The 20,841-nt window shown below is 42.3% G+C and overlaps 1 protein-coding gene across 3 annotated transcripts in view; it reads right to left on the reverse strand.

Annotated features, from left to right (window-relative positions):
* SFMBT2 (Scm like with four mbt domains 2) overlaps window positions 1-20,578 on the reverse strand; it is a 287,202-nt gene extending 266,624 nt beyond the window's left edge. Inside the window, exon 1 of one of the 3 annotated variants that reach the window (XM_040343342.1) lies at window positions 20,386-20,578. The gene's annotated coding sequence lies outside the window, so the exon portion shown is untranslated. Of the gene's footprint in view, window positions 1-10,834; window positions 11,464-20,385 lie in introns of those variants that run through there. The other 2 variants (XM_040343341.1, XM_040343343.1) reach the window with 2 other exon arrangements.
* Between the last annotated feature and the right edge of the window lie 263 nt (window positions 20,579-20,841).

A 20,841-nucleotide genomic window follows, 5' to 3' on the forward strand; every position in this document is an offset into this window, starting at 1 on the left:
GCATTATAACTAGTTTGATACCTGTTGAAATCGAGCTGTTTTATTCACCTCCGTCACTCCTAAATCGTTATTCTCACTGACTTCCTGGTTTGCGGTGCGCATTCATTCTTGCTACATCACGGCCTAATGGGAACTACAGTTCCCATTAGGCTTAGCCTCCATGCCTGTGAGGGATAAGAGAGGATCTTCACGCAGGGCTGTAGTCATAGGGAGGGGGTGAGCACATTCTGCTTTCCACCATGCAAAACGGCTCAGATGCTGGTGGAAAGCAAGAAGAGGAGAGACAGGAAATGGCATTTTCAAACCTGGATTACTGTATTTTGGAGGTCAAAAGGAAAAACAAGGTAAGTGATATTTAAATGCTCTTGCTTACAGCAATCAATTGATCTAATAAAAAATGAACCTTTAGTGTTCCTTTAAGGGCCCATCACAGCCTTTCTCATCATCAGGATCAATGGCTACTTATCTGAGAGATGGAAATTGTCTAACAATTGTCTAGCAACCTCTGGAGTTCCTTAAGCAATGAACAATTTCTGTTTCTCAGATAAGTAACCATATATGCCAATGATTTTTATATCTATCTACTTCTTCCCATTGACCACCAATGCTTGGATCATTATTCCCATTGACCACCAATGCTTGGATCATTATTCCCATTGACCACTAATGCTTGGATCATTATTGCCATTGACCACCAATGCTTGGATCATCCGTATCATTGACTACCAATGCTTGGATCATCCGTATTATTGACTACCAATGCTTGGATCATTTGTATCATTGACCACTAACGTTAGCAGCATTGTTCACATTGGCCACCAGTGTAAGAGGGACCTTCTGACAATGACTACCAATGTAGGGTGGCTCATACCCCACTGATCATTGATGCAAGATTTTTATTCTCCACTGACTGCCAATGCAAGGGAGCATTTCACTGACACTAATGTAAAAGAGCACTTTTCCATGGACCACCAATATATGTAGCTTTCTTACCACTGGCCAACAATGTATGGAGCATTTTTACCACTGAGCACCAGTGTAAAGGTGACCTTCTCCCAATGACCACTAATGTAGAGTGGTCCTTGCCCCACTGATCACTGATTTAAGAGTACCCCCTTTCTCTGCAAGAAATGCAATGTGAGGGAGTATTACATTGACCATTAATGTAAGGGAGCACTTTTCCTTGGACCATCAATTGTTCGTTTACACCCAACTGCCCTCCGATCCGGGTAGATCAGGGGTGTCAAACTCAATTTCATCGCGGGCCGCATCAGCATTATTATTGTCCTCAAAAGGGCCGGTTGTATCTGTAAGATTAGATGTCCAGCACATCCCCTCCCCTTACATAAGATGTCAAGAGCCACCCCACCATCAGAGGTTGAGTCCCCCACTCTCCCTTACATCACAGTGCACCCCCTTACATTATGCTGCTGCTGGGAAGAAGCTGGATGCATTGCTTGAAAGCAGAAAGTAGGAGTTTGGAGTAGGACCAGAGGAGGGCTGGGGCTCTCCTGCAGCTGCAGGAGAGGTGCGAGGGCCACATGAAATGGCCTGGAGGGCCGGATTCGGCCCACGGGCCTTGTGTTTGACACCTGTGGGGTAGATGGAAGGGAACAGATCCCACTCCATTTTTTTTTTGCAGGATCAGATCAGATTGGAGAAAGGCAGTGTAAATGGACACAAGTCCATTTACAACCACCACTACAAAGCGGAGAAAAACTAACACGGGGACATGATCCGACCACTCATGTGAAAGGGGCCTAAGGGAGCACTTTTCAATGGACCACCAATATATGGAGCATTCTTACTAACTCTGATTCTTTCTGACTGCCAATGTAGGAGAGCATGTTGTTGACCACTATTGTAAGGGGGGATTTTTCCATGGACCACCAATGCAAGAGAATACAAATTTAATAGTTTGCGTTTCTTTTCAAGGCATTATTAATTATTTATTTCTATTTTGTATTATTACTTGAAATAATTCTGTACTATAGAGCAGCCCTGGGGATTTAAATATGCTAAGTACACAACATTCCTTGGTTTTTCCTATTTATTCTTATACCTTAATATATGATCCGTGCCAACAAACCTTGAGGTCAGGGATGGACTGGCCATTGGGACTACAGGGAGTTTCCCGGTGGGCCAATGGCTCAGTGGGCAGGCTTCAGTGACAGCGGAATGCCGCGTCCCTCCGACAGAGGAGCATGGGGGGAGGGGACAGACAGCTGACTCAACAGCTATGGCCTGGGAGTTTCTCACTTCTGCCTAATCTTGTCCCATAAGGGGGGCACCGAACTGATTCTTTGCCCCGGGTGAAATAATGTCTAGCTTCCCCACTGGTACTGCCTATAAGAGTACCAGTACCAGCCATTCTACTCTAATAAAGTAGAACGGCTAGTGGCTAGTGAAGGAGGAGAGGGGGCTTGGGTGGCCCGGGGGGGTGCAGGAGTTGTCCGGTCGCCATGGGAGAGACCTCTCAAAGTGGGCCAGTCTGGATGAAGTCCAGGGCTAAATTTCTGTCCCAGTCCAGCCCTGCTTGAGGTTCATATATATATATATATATATATATACTCCCTTTTCCTTCGTTTAAGGGCTTGTCTTGCCCATTTTTATTTAAAAGAAATTTCAGCAAACACACAGGAGTTTACCTCGCAGGGGTATTCTGAATTTGAATCTTGCTTTAAAATAAACGACATTCAGCCCTTCTGGCTTGTAAATGCGGCATTCCCGCTCTGGCCTTACCCTTTAGGCCTTGGTCTTTCTCCCACAGACTGGTCGCTCACGAACTTGGTGCATACAGCTAGCAGCCTCGTGCTGCACTGGCTCCCACCTCTCTCCTAGGTGAAGCCCTCCTGATTCCTGGGCCAGACTTCCTTTCTGCCAGGGCAGAGCCCAGAACCCAAGTCAGGTTGATACTTAAAGCCCAGTACACAGATGACCCTCTAGTGGGCTGTTTACAAAATCTGGACCCTGGCAGGGTACCGTCCTGCTACAATATATATATATATCGTACTTATTATTTGCAGGGGTCCCCTGAGATCTAAAAATTATTTCAAGACCTCTTCCATGTTAAAGAAAAAGGGTTGAGAAAGGCTGGTCATGGCTGTTAAGGGCCAATGGTGAGCATAGGAGTGGGATAGGGGTATCAGTGTTTCACTTTTAACTTGCATGTTGAAATGCCCCAGGCTTTTGACATTTAGGCTGCATTCACACCTGAACGCGGCGTATTGTAGCGCGATTTGCCACGACAAATTGTAGCGTTTTGTCCCGCGATTTGCCACGACGAAACGCGTAATTTTTTAGCCTACAATACGCCGGAGGGGTGATTTTACATTGTCGGCTATGCCGAACGCCGAAAGCCGCCTGAAAAAAATGGTCCGGGACTTGTTTTGAGCTTCAGGCGTTTCGGCGTTCGGCGTGGAGATGTGAACCATCTCCATAGTCGACAATGTTAATCATCCCTTCAGCGTATTTCAGCGTCAGGCGTAAATACGCCTAGGTGTGAATGGAGCCTTAGGGATGCTCGGGAAATGACTGTAAATGTACATACAGTATACTGTGTATAGATTTAGGATTCCTGCAATGCGTTTGCCAGATTACTTGCTTTTTAGCAATGACAAGATTACTTTCCCTGTTACATAAATGATACAAACGAAACCATTTGTCATTAGGTTTATTGCAGGCAAGAGCTTTTCCTGTAGAAATGTCTTATCATCTCTCCTGTCATGTGCCATGCGGCGAGAGTGTTTGGCTATACTTCCTTGATTGTGAAATCCATGTGGGATTTTTTACCAGGTGACATTCACTCAAACTAAAACCGTGACTGGAAAATCTTATGGCTGTCATATTCTAAAGGCAGGGTCACACAAGAGCTTCTTATGCCTGTCATATTCTAAAGGCAGGGTCACACAAGAGCTTCTTATGCCTGTCATATACTAAGGGCAGGGTCACACAAGAGCTTCTTATGCCTGTGATTTCACAGGTGCAGCCCTGTTGTTGTAGGAGGGCTTCTCCCAAATAATATTGTGTGGGGGCAATTCAAAAAGGCATTTGTGGCATATTTGGGGGAAGTGTGTATGCAGTCAGAAGCCTTGGGCCAAATCCATGAGTAATCTGCAAAATATGCATTGTTAAAACCGACACGTGCGACAAATTCAAGAAGTTATTTTTGCAACACTTTTACTGTATGGCACTATTGTTGCCACAAACTCATAAAGAAATATTGCCAATATTGGTGATAAGGAAAGGAGAGGTAAATAGGACTTCCTCCACAAGGAATACATTGTTGATTGTGTTGCATATGTAATTATTGGGGTTGATTTACTAAAACTGGAGAGCGCAAAATTTGGAGCAGCTCTGCATAGAAACCAATCAGCTTCCATTTTTTTTGTTGTTGTCAAAGCTTAAAGGGGTTGTAAAGGTTTGTTTTTTTATTTTCTATATAGGTTCCTTTAAGCTAGTGCATTGTTGGTTCACTTACCTTTTCCTTCGATTTCCCTACTTATTTTTTTTTCTTTGTCTGAATTTCTCACTTCCTGTTTCTCCTCAGTAAGCTTGCCCCCATGTTCTGGCTGGGGGTTAGTCGGAACAGCTTACTGAGGAGGAACAGGAAGTGAGAAATTCAGACAAAGAAAACAAAGAAAAAAACATTTAGGCTGCTTTCACACTGAGGCGTGCAGCCGCGGTGACTGTATAGCCGCGCTATTTGTAGCGCGGCTATACCGTCGTATTTACCACGATATTCGGGCGCTAGCGGTGAGGTTTTAACCCCCGCTAGCGGCCGAAAAAGGGTTAATACCGCCCGCGTTGCGGGCGGTATTACCGCGCTTTTCCATTGATTTCAATGGGAAGGCGCGGTATAGGAGCGGTGAACACACCGCTCCTATACCGCGGTAAAGATGCGGCTAGCAGGAGTTTTGGTGCGCTCCTGCTAACGCACCGCTTCAATGTGAAAGCCTTCGGGCTTTCACATTGAACACTACAGGGCATGATTTTTCATGCGGTATAGCAGCGCTATTTTTAGCGCTGTACCGCATGAAAAACGCCCCAGTGTGCAAGGGGCTTAGAAGGGAAATCGAAGGAAAAGGTAAGTGAACCAAGAATGCACTAGCTTAAAGGAGTTGTAAAGGAAAAAAAAATTGCTGAAATTACTGTTTACAGGGTATAGAGACATAATAGTTAACTGATTCCTTTTAAAAAGAATTACAAATAGATACAAATCAATCATATAATGTATCTGCAGTTTCAGTTTCGTTTTTGCATGTTTCCTGCACAAAGCCAATACAGGGCAGTGATGGTTTGGAAAACGAAACTGATTGGTGTTGAGGAGTCTTAGACACACAGTAATCACACCTCCTTGATCAGTGACCACAAAGAGAAAGCTCCCACGACTTTTTTCATCAGGAAACAGACAACCAGGAAGTGTTCAGAACAGAGAAGGATTAGAGCAAAAACGAACAATGAGCACATAAAACCAGGACTGAAGTAAGGTAAAGGAAGCTATTTAGCTAAAAAAAAATCCTTTAGTGACCCTTTAAAGGAACCTATTTACAAAATAAAAAAATTAACCTTTACACCCCCTTTTTTTAATTGAACAAGTTGAAGTTAGAAGCTGATTGGCTACCATGCACAACTGCATCAGATTTTGCACTCTCCAGTTTTAGTAACTCAACCCCAGTGTGTTGCATCTTTGAGATGATTCTATAACAAAATCTCTGAAAATTATATTTGATATGTTTCCATTACTCCCCAAACTTCTCCAGATAGCTTATTTTTCTATAGAACTCCAACACTTTGCACATTCATATGCACCTTACCGGCACATAAATTATGCTGGTTCAATTTCCACCATTTGTCGCTACAGCAGGACAAGTTTCTATTTCTTACACCGTTTATAATTTCCAGGTAGGATGCCAGATCAGGACAAGGCCCCACAGAATCTTTTTATATCATTTTTTTGTCTTAATTGTGAATCACGAATTGCAGTTTACTGATGATTGTTGTCTCGTTTCAGTGAGAAATACTCTGATCCTGTGACACATGCAGCATTGTTTAAGGGAGAAATCCTCTCAGCTGGCAGGCTACAAGCACAAAAACAGTGGGAACACTCTTATGTAAAAGAGCTCTCAAAGTAAACCGGTCATAAAGAAATGTGGAAGCTTCCATGCTGGCCCCTTTTTTGCCTATGACAACCTGCTGGCATTAGTACAGTGGAACCTTGGATTATAAACATAATTCGTTCCAGGAGTATGCTCGTAATAAAAGTACTCGCATATCAAAGCGAGTTTCCCCATTGAAGTCAATGGAATATAAAATAATGTGTTCTGCATTGAAATCAATGGCATGCAATACTGCACGTGGCCAGCGGTGGGGGGGGTGCCGGAGAGCCTCTGAAACACCCGGAAAGGGCTGGTGATGTGACGATATGGTTCCGGCTATCGAGATGGTTCCTGTAAGGACTGCGCAGGCGCAATCCTTGCCGACGGAAATCACCGAACCTCCAGGGCGACGTGGAATTTGAGGTAAGTGGCCAGTCGGCCTCACGTCCTCGCTTCGCTCGGGTGGCTCGCTACGCTCGCTCGGCCTCCTGGCTCTTTTTTTAACATCCTCCAATCCACGGGGATGTTAAGGAATGAGCCTGGATGCCGGCCGAGGTTCGGAGATTTCCGTCGGCAAGGATTGCGCCTGTGCAGTCCTTACAGGAACCATCTCGATAGAGGAACCATACCGACAAGTCACCGGGGACACTCTCTTTAAAAAATGTGCTTGCTCCATTTGCACTCTCAGTCAACTGCAAGTCAAACAAAATATCTGTTATTGGCAATTTACAGCCAGAAGGTTTTACGTCAACAGTGAAGCTGAACTTATTTCAATGCAGAAAAGAAAAAGGCTGACTGGGGAGGATGGGGATGAAGGGAGTATTAATTCCACCACCATCAATGCTGTATGGACCTGAATGTAAGAAAGCCTTCTTTGTGGATGTGCATAAAATTCAGCAGTGCATGGTCACTTCACACAGCATCTCTTCAAAGCTACCCATACACTTTACAATATGACTATGCAGTCTTCTTTAGAGCTACCATCAATTATGTAGTACAAAGGCCTGCTTAATTGCATATTAAATGAATGGATTTTTTAGGTATGTCCTTATACTGTATAGTTTGGTAAATCTAAATAAGATTCTACAGAGATTATAAAACCTGTTTATATCGTGTATGGCAAACTTTGGAGGCCGCTATACCAAAAATTGCATTCCACCCTGCCCTGTGTTCACTTTAAAACACCCAATTAGAACTGAGAAAATGTGTTTTAAAGTAAACACGTAACGCAAAGATAAAAATTACTTCTTAAAATCACAAACTGGACTGAAATGTACTTTTTTATAACTCAGGCCTCGTACACACGACCGTTTTCCTCGAAAGAATTCATCAAGAAACTTGGTGGGAGAGCTTTTTTGCCAAGGAAAACGATCGTGTGTACGTTTTTCATCTAGGAAACTGTCGAGGAACTCGACGAGAAAAAAAGAGAACAAGTTCTCTTTTTCCTCGACGGGAGTCTCAATTTCCTCATCGTGTTCCTCGTCAGGCTGGTTTTCGACGAGAAACACGATCGTGTGTATGCTAAGAAACCTGCGCATGCTCAGAATAAAGTATGAGACGGGAGCGCACCTTCGGTAAAAGTAGCGTTTGTAACGGAGATAGCACATTTGTCACGCTGTAACAGACTGAAAAGTGCAAATTGTCTCTTACCAAACTTTTACTTAACACGCAGTAACATGAGATTAGCAAAAGCAGCCCCAAGGGTTGTGCCAGTGGAATCGAACTTCCCCTGCCGTTGTATGTGTTGAACGTCACTGCGTTTGAGAACGAGGAGAATTTGACTTGACAGTGTGTACGCAAAGCAAGCTTGTCGAGTTCCTCGATAAGCCTAACAAGGAACTCGACGAGGAAAACGATGTGTCTTTTCCGACGAGTTCCTCGGTCGTGTGTACGAGGCCTCAGTCCCTAAGTGTTAACTGACTTTACCAATCTGATTTCACAACTTTTTCTTGAGAAGAGAAAAGAGTCACAACTATGTCTACATTACATGATGAGTTATGTGCCTAGCCACAATGGCTTACTCATCATCCTGTCTAATAACAGCTGCTTGGTATTATCCAGCCAAGGGCCACTGTGCTCTGATTGTTCTCTGAGGCAAGAGCTACCAGTTCTCTGCTAAGGACCAATCAGATTACCGGAAGAACAGAGTTGTCAGTTATCTAAGGTTACAGTAAACATCCCAGTGATCCTTCATCTCAAACAACCAATCAGGTTCCTGAAAAAATAGAGCTGTCACTTATCTAAAATTGTTATAAGCAGGGCTTTTTTTCAGGGGGAACTTGGGGGAACTCAGTTCCACCACCTCTGGCTCAGACCCTTTGGTGCCTGCTCGCCACAATCACTTGTAAACACAGAAGTCTGGTTTCTGTGTTTACAAGTGACAGCTCTGCACTCTGTGTGTAACCCCCCTGAACTCTACACTCTGTATGTAATGCAATCCTGGTATTTAATGCCCCTTTAAGAACCTTCTACTGTTTGTGAAATCTGAATGGGGTCGTGGTTGAGTTCCTGCACCCATTTTCTGAGAAAAAAAGCTCTGGTTATAACAGATCCCAGTGATCCTTCATCTGAAACGACCAATCAGGTTCCTGAAAGACTAGAGCTGTCACTTATCTGAGTGAGTGAGTGAGTGAAAAACTTATATAGCGCTGCACATGCAAACTGAATCGCCTCTGGGCGCTTGTTTGACCACTTCTCCTTTGACCTCAGAAGAGGTGGGTTTTGATCTTTCTCCTAAAGGCCAAGTGGTTCTCCTCCAACCGAATGGAGGTTGGTAAAGTGTTCCAAAGTCGAGGGCCTTGGACAGCAAATCTCCTTTCTCCTTTGGACTTGTATCTGGTTTTAGGGATTTGGAGTAGATTTTGGTTGGAGGATCGCAGCGTGCGACTGGGGTTGTATGCCTTTAGTTTTTCGCACAAATACTTGGGTGCATTATTATAACACATCCCAGTGATCTTTAACCTCAAACAACCAATCGGGTTCCTGGAAGAACAGAGCTGTCACTTATATAAGATTATTATAACACATTCCAGTGATCTTTCAGTTCACACAACCAATCAGGTAACTGGAAGAACAGAGCTGTCACTTATCTAAGATTACAATAAAACATCCCAGTCACCCTTGATCTCAAACAACCAATCGGGTTCCTGGAAGAACAGAGCTATCATGTATTTAAAATTATTATAACACATCCCAGTGATCCTTTACCTCAAACAACAAATTAGGTAACTGGAAGAACAGTGTTGTCACTTGTCTAAAAGTATTATAACACATCCCAGTGATCCTTTACCTCAAACAACCAATCAGGTAACTGGAAGAACAGTGTTGTCACTTATCTAAAATTATTATAACACATCCCAGTGATTCTTTTGTCTCAAACAACAAATCAGGTAACTGGAAGAACAGAGCTATCATTTATTTAAAATTATTATAACACATCCTAGTGATCCTTTACCTCAAACAACAAATCAGGTAACTGGAAGAACAGTGTTGTCACTTGTCTAAAAGTATTATAACACATCCCAGTGATCCTTTACCTCAAACAACCAATCAGGTAACTGGAAGAACAGTGTTGTCACTTATCTAAAATTATTATAACACATCCCAGTGATCCTTTACCTCAAACAACCAATCAGGTAACTGGAAGAACAGAGCTGTCACTTATATAAGATTATTATAACACATCCCAGTGATCCTTCACCTCAAACAACCAATCAGGTAACTGGAAGAACAGTGTTGTCACATATCTAAAATTATTATAACAAATCCCAGTGATCCTTCGCCTCAAACAACCAATCAGGTTAAAAAGAAATGAATCCCTTTAAATATGTGAATCCTAGCAGAAAATACAAGTTTCTTGGGTGGGTAATATTATATAGTCCTTTTAGAAAACACTCCTTGGGATAAAGTACAGAAGAAGATGATCTTAGAACTTCCCATCACTCAGCAACACTGCAAATCTTCCACCTGCTGTGACATGTGGAAAGAGTCATAAACTGAATTGCAGCAATATTGCCACTTCACTAACTTAGGCAGAGTGCATTGTTAGAGTATCACTCCATGTATGTTTCTTTTCAAGGCAGAATAAGCCTTTTTATGGGTAGATAATTGCTAAATCTGCACATTTGTTACAGGGAAATGTGTTCAGTATATAAAAATGTATAGTCTCTGTGTATGCTATATTCATGTTTTACAATTATTTGATTTATATTTACTTTCTAGTCTATATTATCAGATATTATGCCACCACTTTGCTCCATGTGCATGGATGTTATTATTGCCGCTTAGGTCAATGTAGAAATAAAATAGATCACAATAACCTACAACATCCACATGTCACAGCAGCCTTGTCACAGGAGCTCTGTCACCCCCTGACCACATCATAAAACTTGGGTGACATTACTAGCCACAGCCCGTCCATGTGTCACTCAGAACACAATGTTCTAGGAAGCAGATCCCCCAAGCACACCCACTGACACAGTCTGGAAATGAAGATTTGAATAATACATGCGCATCAGAATAGAAAGCAAATGATCGCATTGAATTTATGAGAGCAATCTATGCAATTAGAACAGATCCCCCCAACCGGCAGACGCATCACTGTTTTCAATGCATGCAAAGAAGCTATTACTATTACTTAGCTGAACAAATAATGCACCAAAAAAATAAAAAATAAAAACAGTAAAAAGCGAATGCAATAGTGACAAGTGACTCTAATGACAAGCAGAGCCCTGTACCTGGGATAGCAGAGGTGATTGGCTTTTTCCATGTGACATAAACCAATGCATGGCTCTTTAGCTGCTCCTGATATCCACTGCAGATCCACAAGTGTATTCCATCCAAAAGAAAGCAATGCGATCAGCTGATCAGAACCTGCGATCCCCCTGATGTGTAGAGTCCCCAGGTGACCATCCTTTCTACAAGCCCCAGCCTATGAACCTGAGCAGCAGACAACTCCAGATGACCTGAGCAAAGTGTAATTCCCAAAGCCAAGGAGGAAAAAGCCGTGAAATAATCCAAGCGAGACGAATGCCCCCCTCACTGAGCCATCCGGAGAGCCGATCTTCTGCTGACAGACACTTTCCAAGCTGTGCAGTGTGTGCGATCAGCAGCCAACTGGACGGATCCCCGACGGGTCCTCCACCTAATTCCGTGATCGTCAGCACACACGTCAGTGGAGGAGGTCACAGAGCTCATGTGTGCTTCTCATAACACAAGAATCCTATCTACACCGGCTCTGCACCAGCACATATCTTCCCAAACTCTGCTAGATGCATGGGGTGGGGAGGAGGGGACCGCATGGGGGAGAACCATTGCATGGTGGGCTTCAAGAGGATCACAATCATCTTCTTCACTGCCAGGGGATGTGACATGTTCTATTCATGGTAGCCACTCTACAGCCTGACAATCGGGGCGAAGACTTGGGGGCTATTGTATCCCACTGAAAAGCCACTGGATACAATGCCATGGAAACTGAGCTATCCACTACAAGAATCTACCTGAGCCCCCATGTCAATGACTGCCTCTTCTCACTTACTCAATTCCTTTACTCGTCTAGTAATGCCCAAATGCTCTCTTGTTGGTGATGCACCAGCTAAAGTCTTACATGAACCTCATTTCAATGGCAAGATCTTATTAGTATGTTGATGTAAGGATTGCTATTCATCCAGTAAAGTATTTGCCCTTGTTGGTGTAGAACTATCTAAAGTCATACATGAACCTCATTTCACTGGTTAGCACTTATTAGTATCTCGAATATGTAAGGATTGCTATTCATCCAGTAAAGTATTTGCCCTTGTTGGTGTAGAACCAACTAAAGTCATACATGAACCTCATTTCAATGGATAGCTCTTGTTAGTATCTTGGTGTAAGGATTGCTATTCAACCAGTAAAGTATTTGCCCTTGTTGGTGTAGATTGTAGAACCACCTAAAGTCATACATGAACCTCATTTCAATGGCTAGCTCTTATCAGTATCTTGATGTAAGGATTGATATTCATCCAGTAAAGTATTTTCCCTTAAAAGATTACAAAAAAGCGCATGCAGTAAACTGTAAAATAAAAAGTCCAAAGTACCAGTCCTATAAGCTTATTTTCGCTTGCTGGTTTAGAACCACCTAAAGTCTTACATGAACCTCATTTCAATAGCTAGCTCTTATTAGTATCTTAGTGTAAGGATTGATACTCATCCAGTAAAGTACAGTATTTTCCCTTGCTGGTGTAGAATCACCTAAAGTCATACATGAACCTCATTTCAATGGCTAGCTCTTATTAGTATCTTGATTGGATTGCTATTCATCCAGTAAAGTATTTGCCCTTGTTGGTGTAGAACCACCTAAAGTCTTACATGAACATCATTTCAATGGCTAGCTCTTATTAGTATCTTGGTGTAAGGATTGATACTCATCCAGTAAAGTATGTTCCCTTGCTGGTGTAGAACCACCTAAAGTCTTACATGAACCTCATTTCAATGGCTAGCTCTTATTAGTATCTTAGTGTAAGGATTGATACTCATCCAGTAAAGTATTTTCCCTTGCTGGTGTAGAACCACCTAAAGTCTTACATTACCTCATTTAAATGACTAGCTCTTATTAGTATCTTGGTGTAAGGATTGATACTCATCCAGTAAAGTATTTTCGCTTGCTGGTGTAGAACCACCTAAAGTCATACATGAACCTCGTTTCAATGGCTAGCTCTTATTAGTATCTTGGTGTAAGGATTGATACTCACCCAGTAAAGTATTTTCTCTTGTTGGTGTAGAACCAACTAAAGTCATACATGAACCTAACTTCACTGGCTAGCACTTATTAGTATCTTGATGTAAGGATTGGTATTCATCCAGTAAAGTATTTTCCCTTGTTGGTGTAGAACCAACTAAAGTCATACATGAACCTAATTCCACTGGTTAGTACTTATTAGTATCTTGATGTAAGGATTGATATTCATCCAGTAAAGTATTTTCCCTTGTTGGTGAATGCACCAGCTACAGATGAACATCATTTTAACAGGGGAGTCTTCATAGTTACTTAATAGTTCAAAGATGGATACTCATCCAGTCCAAACTTCCCCTTGTTGGTGATGCACCAGCTAAAGTCATACATGAACGTAATTTAAATGGCTAGCTCTTAAGTAACTATGAAGACTCCTCTGTTAAAATGATGTTCAGTTGTAGCTGGTACATTTACCAACAATGAAAAACACAGTGAAATGAGGTTCAGGTATGACTTTAACTGGTTCTTCACCAACAAGGGAAAATACTTTACTGGATGAGTATCAATCCTTACACCAAATATAGCTTGGTGTAAGGATTGATATTCATCCAGTAAAGTATTTTCCCTTGTTGGTGTAGAACCAGCTAAAGTCATACATGAACCTCATTTCACCGGTTAGCACTTATTAGTATCTTGGTGTAAGGATTGATAATCATCCAGTAAAGTATTTTCCATTGTTGGTGTAGAACCAGCTAAAGTCATACATGAACCTCATTTCACTGGTTAGCACTTATTAGTATCTTGGTGTAAGGATTGATATTCATCCAGTAAAGTATTTTCAATTGTTGGTGAATGCACCAGCTACAAATGAACATCATTATAACAGAGGAGTCTTCAAAGTTACCAAACGTCCCCTTGTTGGTGAATTACCAGCTAAAAGCATACATGATCCTCATTTCAAGGGCTAGTTCTTATTAGTTCCTTGGTGTAAGGTTTGATACTCATCCAGTAAAGTATTTTCCATGGCTGGTGATGGTGATGCACCAGCCAAAGTCATAAATTAACCTAATTTCATTGGTTAGCTCTTAGTTTCTTGATAATACTTCTACAGTAAAGTATTGTTTCATGTTGGTGATGCACCAGCTAAAGTCATAAATGAACCTCATTTCTATGGCTAGCTCTTATTAGTTGCTTGATTTAAGGTTTGATACTCATCCAGTAAAGCATTTTCCCCTGTTGGTGATGCACCAGCTAAAGTCATAAATGAACTTCATTTCACGGGTTAGCTCTTAAATTCTTGATGTAAGGTTTGATAATCCTACAGTAAAGTATTTTCCCCTGTTGGTGCACCAGCTAAAGTCATAAATGAACCTAATTGCAATGGCTAGCTCTTATTAGTTGCTTGATTCAAGGTTTGAAACTCATCCAGTCCTTTCCCTTGTTGGTGAATGCACCAGCTACAGTCATAAATTAACCTCTAACAGATGACTATTTATAGTTAATTGTGGTTCAAGGATTGATACTCATCCAGTCCAAATTTCCACTTGTTGGTGAAAGCAAAATACATAAATGAACCTAGTTTCAATAGCTTGCTCTTGTTAGTATCTTGGTGTAAGGTTTGATACTCATACAGTTAACTATTTTCCCTTCTTGGTGAATGCAACAGCTACATTATTTTAAGAGATGAGTCTTTTTAATTACTTAGTGGTTCAAGGATTGATACTCATCCAATAAAGTACAAACTTTGTCTTGTTGGTGAATGCACCAGTTAGTAAAAAATTAAACCAATTTCAATGGCAAGCTCTTATTAGTTGCTTGCTTTAAGGGTTGATACTCATCCAGTAAAGTAATTTCCCTTGTTGGTGAATGCACCAGCTACAGTCATTAATGAATCCTACTTCAATGGCAGGCTCTTCTAAATTCATTCTTGATGGTGACTACACCAGCTACAGGTATAAATGAACAACATTTTAAAGGCTGACTCTTCTTAGTTGTTTATCAGTTCAAACTTTGATACTTATCTAGTAAAGTCCAAGCTTTCCCTTAGTGGCAATATTAGTGGTAATATTTAAAGGACTGGCTCTTTTTGGTTATTTATTGGTTTAAAGTGGAGGTTCACCCGAAAACGTAATTTTTAACATTAGATTGATGCTCATTTTGTCAAGGGGAATCGGGTATTTTTTCTTTAATCGAAGCAGTACTTACCGTTTTAGAGAGCGATCTTCTCTGCCGCTTCCGGGTATGGGCTGCGGGACTGGGCGTTCCTATTTGATTGACAGGCTTCCGACAGGCTTCCGCCGGTCGCATACATCGCGTCATGATTTTCCGAAAGTAGCCGAACGTCGGTGCGCAGGCGCTGTATAGAGCCGCACTGACGTTCGGCTACTTTCGCTACTCGTGACGCGATGTATGCGACCATTGGGAGCCTGTCAATCAAATAGGAACGCCCAGTCCCGCAGCCCATACCCAGAAGCGTCTCTCTAAAACGGTAAGTACTGCTTCGATTTAAAAAAAAACTACCCGATTCCCCTTGACAAAATGAGCATCAATCTAATGTTAAAAAAAAATTCGGGTGAACTCCCGCTTTAAGTTCAAACTTCCCCTTGTTGGTTATACACCAGGTACAGTAATTAATGAGCCTTATTTCAATAGTTGGCTGTTGCTTTTTGCTTGATTCAAGGTTTGATACTCAGCCAATAAAGACCAAACTTCCCCTTGTTGGTTATACACCAGCTAGAATCTAGCTGGTACATCAGCAACAAGGGGAAGTTTGGTCTTTATTGGATGAGTATCAAACCTTGAATCAGAGTCATGAATGAACCTCATATTAACGGCTGGCTCTTCTTAGTTGTTTAGTTAATTATAATGTGATACTCATCCAAAAATTACCTTTCATGGTGCCTGCACCAGTTACACCCATAAATTCATTTAAAGTTCCTCCCTTATCATTTACAGTAAACACAATTGCTATGAGGAACTCACTTTTGTAAAGGTCTAATTTTCCCACATCTAGTGACTCCAATGTCCTTAGAGCACCCTGCCTATACACTTCTTCTTTCATACAAAGCATGCATCCCACAATGACTCCCTTGTTTCTCAAGGTTACAAAGCAATAGCCAATCTTCAGGTATAAGACATGCCACTTTGAGACATAAGGTTACAAATCAACTTGATCAAACATAATGCAAGCATAGTCCTGACATCCGACATATAAGATATATAGCAGGACTGATCATGAAGCAATCATAATGGTAGGAAGCTCAGGCTGGCAGGGATAGCACTGGATAAGAGACATTCTAACCCACCACTCAGCTTTTAGCTGTCACGCAACTAAAGCAGCCTAAAAGTGATTAAATACATTTGATTGGCTGTTCTTGACAACGCCCCGCTTCTCCTTTAAGACTAGATAAATGTTCATAAATCTGATTCATGAGTACAATCTTTATTAGGCTTCTACTGCACTGCCATTGGAGGTTAGCTGTCATTATTGTGCCATCCAACAATGAACAGTACACACATCACCCGACAATTGGCAATATTAATAAAATATGCCCTGACAAGCACAATGATCAATCATTCCTACAAACATAACACATTGTTCCAAAAAGCATATACTTAGTAAAAAAAAAAAAAAACAGAGCAAGAAAATATCCTACAAAAGACACATTTTGTGTACATTAACACAATGACTTATATATAACATGATAAAGAAAGTATAGATTAAACATCGTGCAGACAGCACAATTCTTTGCAGATCTGGATGGCAGTTCGTGTTTATTAACATTTCTTGACTATAAATTGCATAGCAAACAACGCACACAACAAAGACACATAGTAACAAGAATACACAGAAGATAAACATAAAAGACAAACACTCCAAGGAGCAGCAACAACACTGTGATCACACACTGGAATTATACGTCTACTTGTGACCATGTAACAAGGGGGGAGGGGGGGTGATCACAATGACAGGGATCTAGTGGCTCTGGTGGTGATCGTATGATATTCGTCAACCATTTTAGCTAAACTAAGGAAACTGTGCCTCTCATTTGCTGTGTCAGCTCCTTTGCACATGCGTACGAGCCAGTTTTAAGGCAGCTATTTGTGTATTCTGCCAATACAGCTGGGCGCCTGCAGTACAGCACAGGGTTAACAATGTACCTGGCACACAGCACACAGCCCTGCCTGGGGACTCATTAAGCTCTTCTGCATTGCTAAAGCAACAGGGAGTTGGGCTCTTGTCGCATTTCTTGTCCCTGATGCCATTGACAGTCATGTGCCTCCCCTGCACACAGTCTAGAGGGACTCTACACCTCCATATGTCCAAGGAAACACAGAGTCTCTGCAGAACTACAAGCACCAGCGTGCCCTGGCTGCAGCCATATGCACTGGCCAGAAAATCCGAAATGCAAACCTAAAGTAGATCTTAAACAAAGAAGAAAATTGTATTTTATTTTGCAGGGGTGCTTTGATGTGCTGTCTGCATTCGTTTTCTACGAGCACATAAAATACAAGTTGGCCCTACCATAAATCAATTGTTCTTGTAATCCCTTTCTAAAAATCGGAATGTTATCAGCCTTCACAGTTTCCTTCTGTAGACTACAGAACACCTCCCTCCCATAGAGATCAGGGGAGGTGTCTCCATGAGTATTTCTGCAAACACAGAAAAGCACCAGTTGTCCTTGCCAGGAATTTGATGTTCTTGTTATTTCCTGCGAATTGAACTGAAGTCTCAATGTTATCAATCCTTCCAGTTCCTTTTGAGACAATACAGAACACCACCCTGTGTTTGGGGGGGGGGGGGGTGTTTGTAGCCCAAATTAGCCCAAAGAGACAATGTTGCTCCTCCATAGATACAGTAGTGAGTAAGGGTTGTCATCCTAGGAGAGCAAGTGTGCTATTGGCTGCATCACAAGTTGAAAGTAAAGGAAAAACAGCCTGAAAAAGGTAAACTAATGAAGTCACCACATCTAAGAACTGGTAAATGGAAAGATTTGGCATTTTTTGGGTTTAGCACTTTACCTTTATAACAAAGCACCCTGGATTAATCCAAACATAAAACTCAACACCCTGGATTATTCCAGATAAGATTGCTTTGAACTATTCCCTATCCAAATGCTACAGCCTGATACAAATAAGGGTTATATGGTTATGTACAATGCACAGGAATGGATATATTGGGGTTGATTTACTAAAGACAAACAGTGTGCTTACTTTCTAAGGGAAGCTGTGCAATGGAACTTTCCCCTAGCTTAGTGAACCTGGTGAAAACTCACTTTGCAATAAATACCCAATCAAGTGCAAGAAAAACAACTACTAAAGGCAAATAGACTGCTTAAGGAAAGCTGCTCTTTGCAAGGGAATGTTCCCCTAGCTTAGTGAACCTGGTGAAAACTCACTTTGCAACGAATACCCAATTAAGTGCAAGAAAAACAACTACTAAAGGCAAATACACTGCTTAAGGGAAGCTGCTCTTTGCAAGGGAATTTTCCCATAGCTTAGTGAACCTGGTGAAAACTCACTTTGCAATAAATACCCAATCAAGTGCAAGAAAAACAACTACTAAAGGCAAATAGACTGCTTAAGGGAAGCTGCTCTTTGCAAGGGAATGTTCCCCTAGCTTAGTGAACCTGGTGAAAATTCACTTTGAAATTAATACCCAATTAAGTGCAAGAAAAACAACTACTAAAGGCAAAGAGACTGCTTAAGGAAAGCTACTCTTTGCAAGGGAATGTTCCCCTAGCTTAGTGAACCTGGTGAAAATTCACTTTTAAATGAATACCCAAGCTAATGCCAGAAAAACACAATTTGTGCTTGCACATGATTGGATGACGAAAGTCAGCAGATCCTTGCCCCATTAAGCTCTGAAGAAAATTCCCTTGCAAAGTGAACACTCTGTTTGCCTTCAGTAAACCAACCCACTTATGTTTTGTACAAAAATAGTGCTGGATTAATCCAAGCATAAAACTCAACACCCAGGATTATTCCAGATAAGATTTCTTTTAACTATTCCCTATCCACATGCTACAACCTGTTACATATAAGAGTTATATGGTTATGTACAATGAACAGGAATAAATACCTTGGGGTTGATTTACTAAAGGCAAACAGGCTGCTTAATTTGCAAGGAAAGCTGCACTTTGCAAGGGAATTTTCCTCTAGCTTAGTGAACCTGGTAAAAATTCACGTTGCAATGAATACCCAATCAAGTGCAAGAAAAACAACTACTAAAGCCAAACAGTCTGCCTACTTTCCAAGAAAAGCTGCTTGTTGCATTAAGGGAAATTCCCCTTAGCTTAGTAAACCTGGTAAAAATTCACTTTGCAATGAATACCCAATCAAGTGCAAGAATAACAACTACTAAAGGCAAAAAGTGTGTTTACTTTGCAAGGAAAGCTGCGTGTTGTCAGGGAATTTTCCCCTAGCTTAGTGAATTTGGGGAAAATTCACTTTGCAATGAATACCCAATCAAGTGCAAGAAAAACAACATTTTTGGACATTTTGCACACGATTGGACGATGAAAGTCAGCAGATCCTCGCCCCATTCATTAAGCTCTGGAGAACATTCCCTTGCCAAGTGAACACTCTGCCTTCAGTAAACCAACCCACGGATGTTTTGTACAAAAATAGAAGGATTTGTAAATGTGTTGGAGTCTGAGGACACATTTCCAAGTGTTGTGATGACAGTATAAGCACAGGGCTGTGCTGGCAGTGACAGTGTCCCCAGCCCAGGACTGCCATGTCAGTGGAGGGATCATGAAGGATGGACCTTAGTCCTCCGCCTGGACTTTACACACTGACAAGTCTGCTGGAGGAAAAAATCATCCCACCATCACACCGCCTCTATTTCTTGTTTCATTCGCTAAAACACCTCCTGAGACAACAAATGAAAGTGAAAGGGAAGACCTACCTTGCACGGTTTGTTTTTTTCCCATGACAAAGTATCCGGTGTGCCGGTGTAGCAGGCGGTGGCGGTGACAGTGACAGTGGGGAGGTACACACAGCGCCTGTCTGCTCTCTGCCTGGCTCTCTGCCCGGCTCTGTGCCCGTCTCTGCGCCTGTCTGCTCTGTGCCTGTCTCGGTGCCTGTCTCTGCCTGCTCTGTGCCTGGCTCTGCGCCTGGCTCTGCCTGCTCTGTGCCTGGCTCTGTGCCCGTCTCTGCGCCTGTCTGCTCTGTGCCTGGCTCTGTGCCTGGCTCTCTGCCTGTCTCTGCGCCTGTCTCTCTGCCTGCTCTGTGCCTGGCTCTGAGCCTGTCTCTGTGCCTGGCTCTGCCCGCTCTGTGCCTGGCTCTGTGCCTGGCTCTCTGCCTGGCTCTGCCCGCTCTGTGCCTGGCTCTGTGCCTGGCTCTCTCTGCCTGGCTCTGCCTTTTCTCCTTTGTAACTTTTAAAGTGATTTTCCACTTCGATTCAAATACAAGTTGCGAGTCATTTCGAAAGAACGTCACATGGCCTGCAAGAGACAGATCCCAGCCCAGCACTTCCTATCCCCCGATCTAATAGGGATCTGCTGGGATCCAGTCCCGACACATGTGATCGCACATCGGATCGCGCACACACACACACACAGCTGTCCGCCTTACCCGGGTGAAGTTTATTGTCAGCACCTTAGAGATCGGGGCACTCCTCCTCCGTGTGCTGTGTGCGGTGCAGCTCCTTCCAACATGGCATCCACCCAGAGCAGCACATGCACCGACTGCTAGTACACCATTCTCACACTACTCCCTCCATGACCTTTACTGCACTTACAGCAACATTTCTGAGCCAATTAAAGAGTGTTTGTCAGCCAAGCCTCCTCCACCCATGCCTATTGATAGCCTGCCCTGATCCCAGCATTGTCACTGGCCATGTGACATATGACAGCATTGGTGGCTGCCATCACTCACTGTGCACTGCCACTGTCATTGTCTCTGCCATGGCTGGCAGCCAATCGCTTGGGGTATTTATTTATTTTTGTTTGTTTGTTTACAGGTTGTGATCAAAGGAAAAAAACGTAGGTTTCCCTTATCAGTCCCTAAAGTGTAAAAATAATACAGACA

Source organism: Rana temporaria, chromosome 3 (genome assembly GCF_905171775.1).
Source record: "Rana temporaria chromosome 3, aRanTem1.1, whole genome shotgun sequence".
NCBI classification, from domain to species: Eukaryota; Metazoa; Chordata; class Amphibia; order Anura; family Ranidae; genus Rana; species Rana temporaria.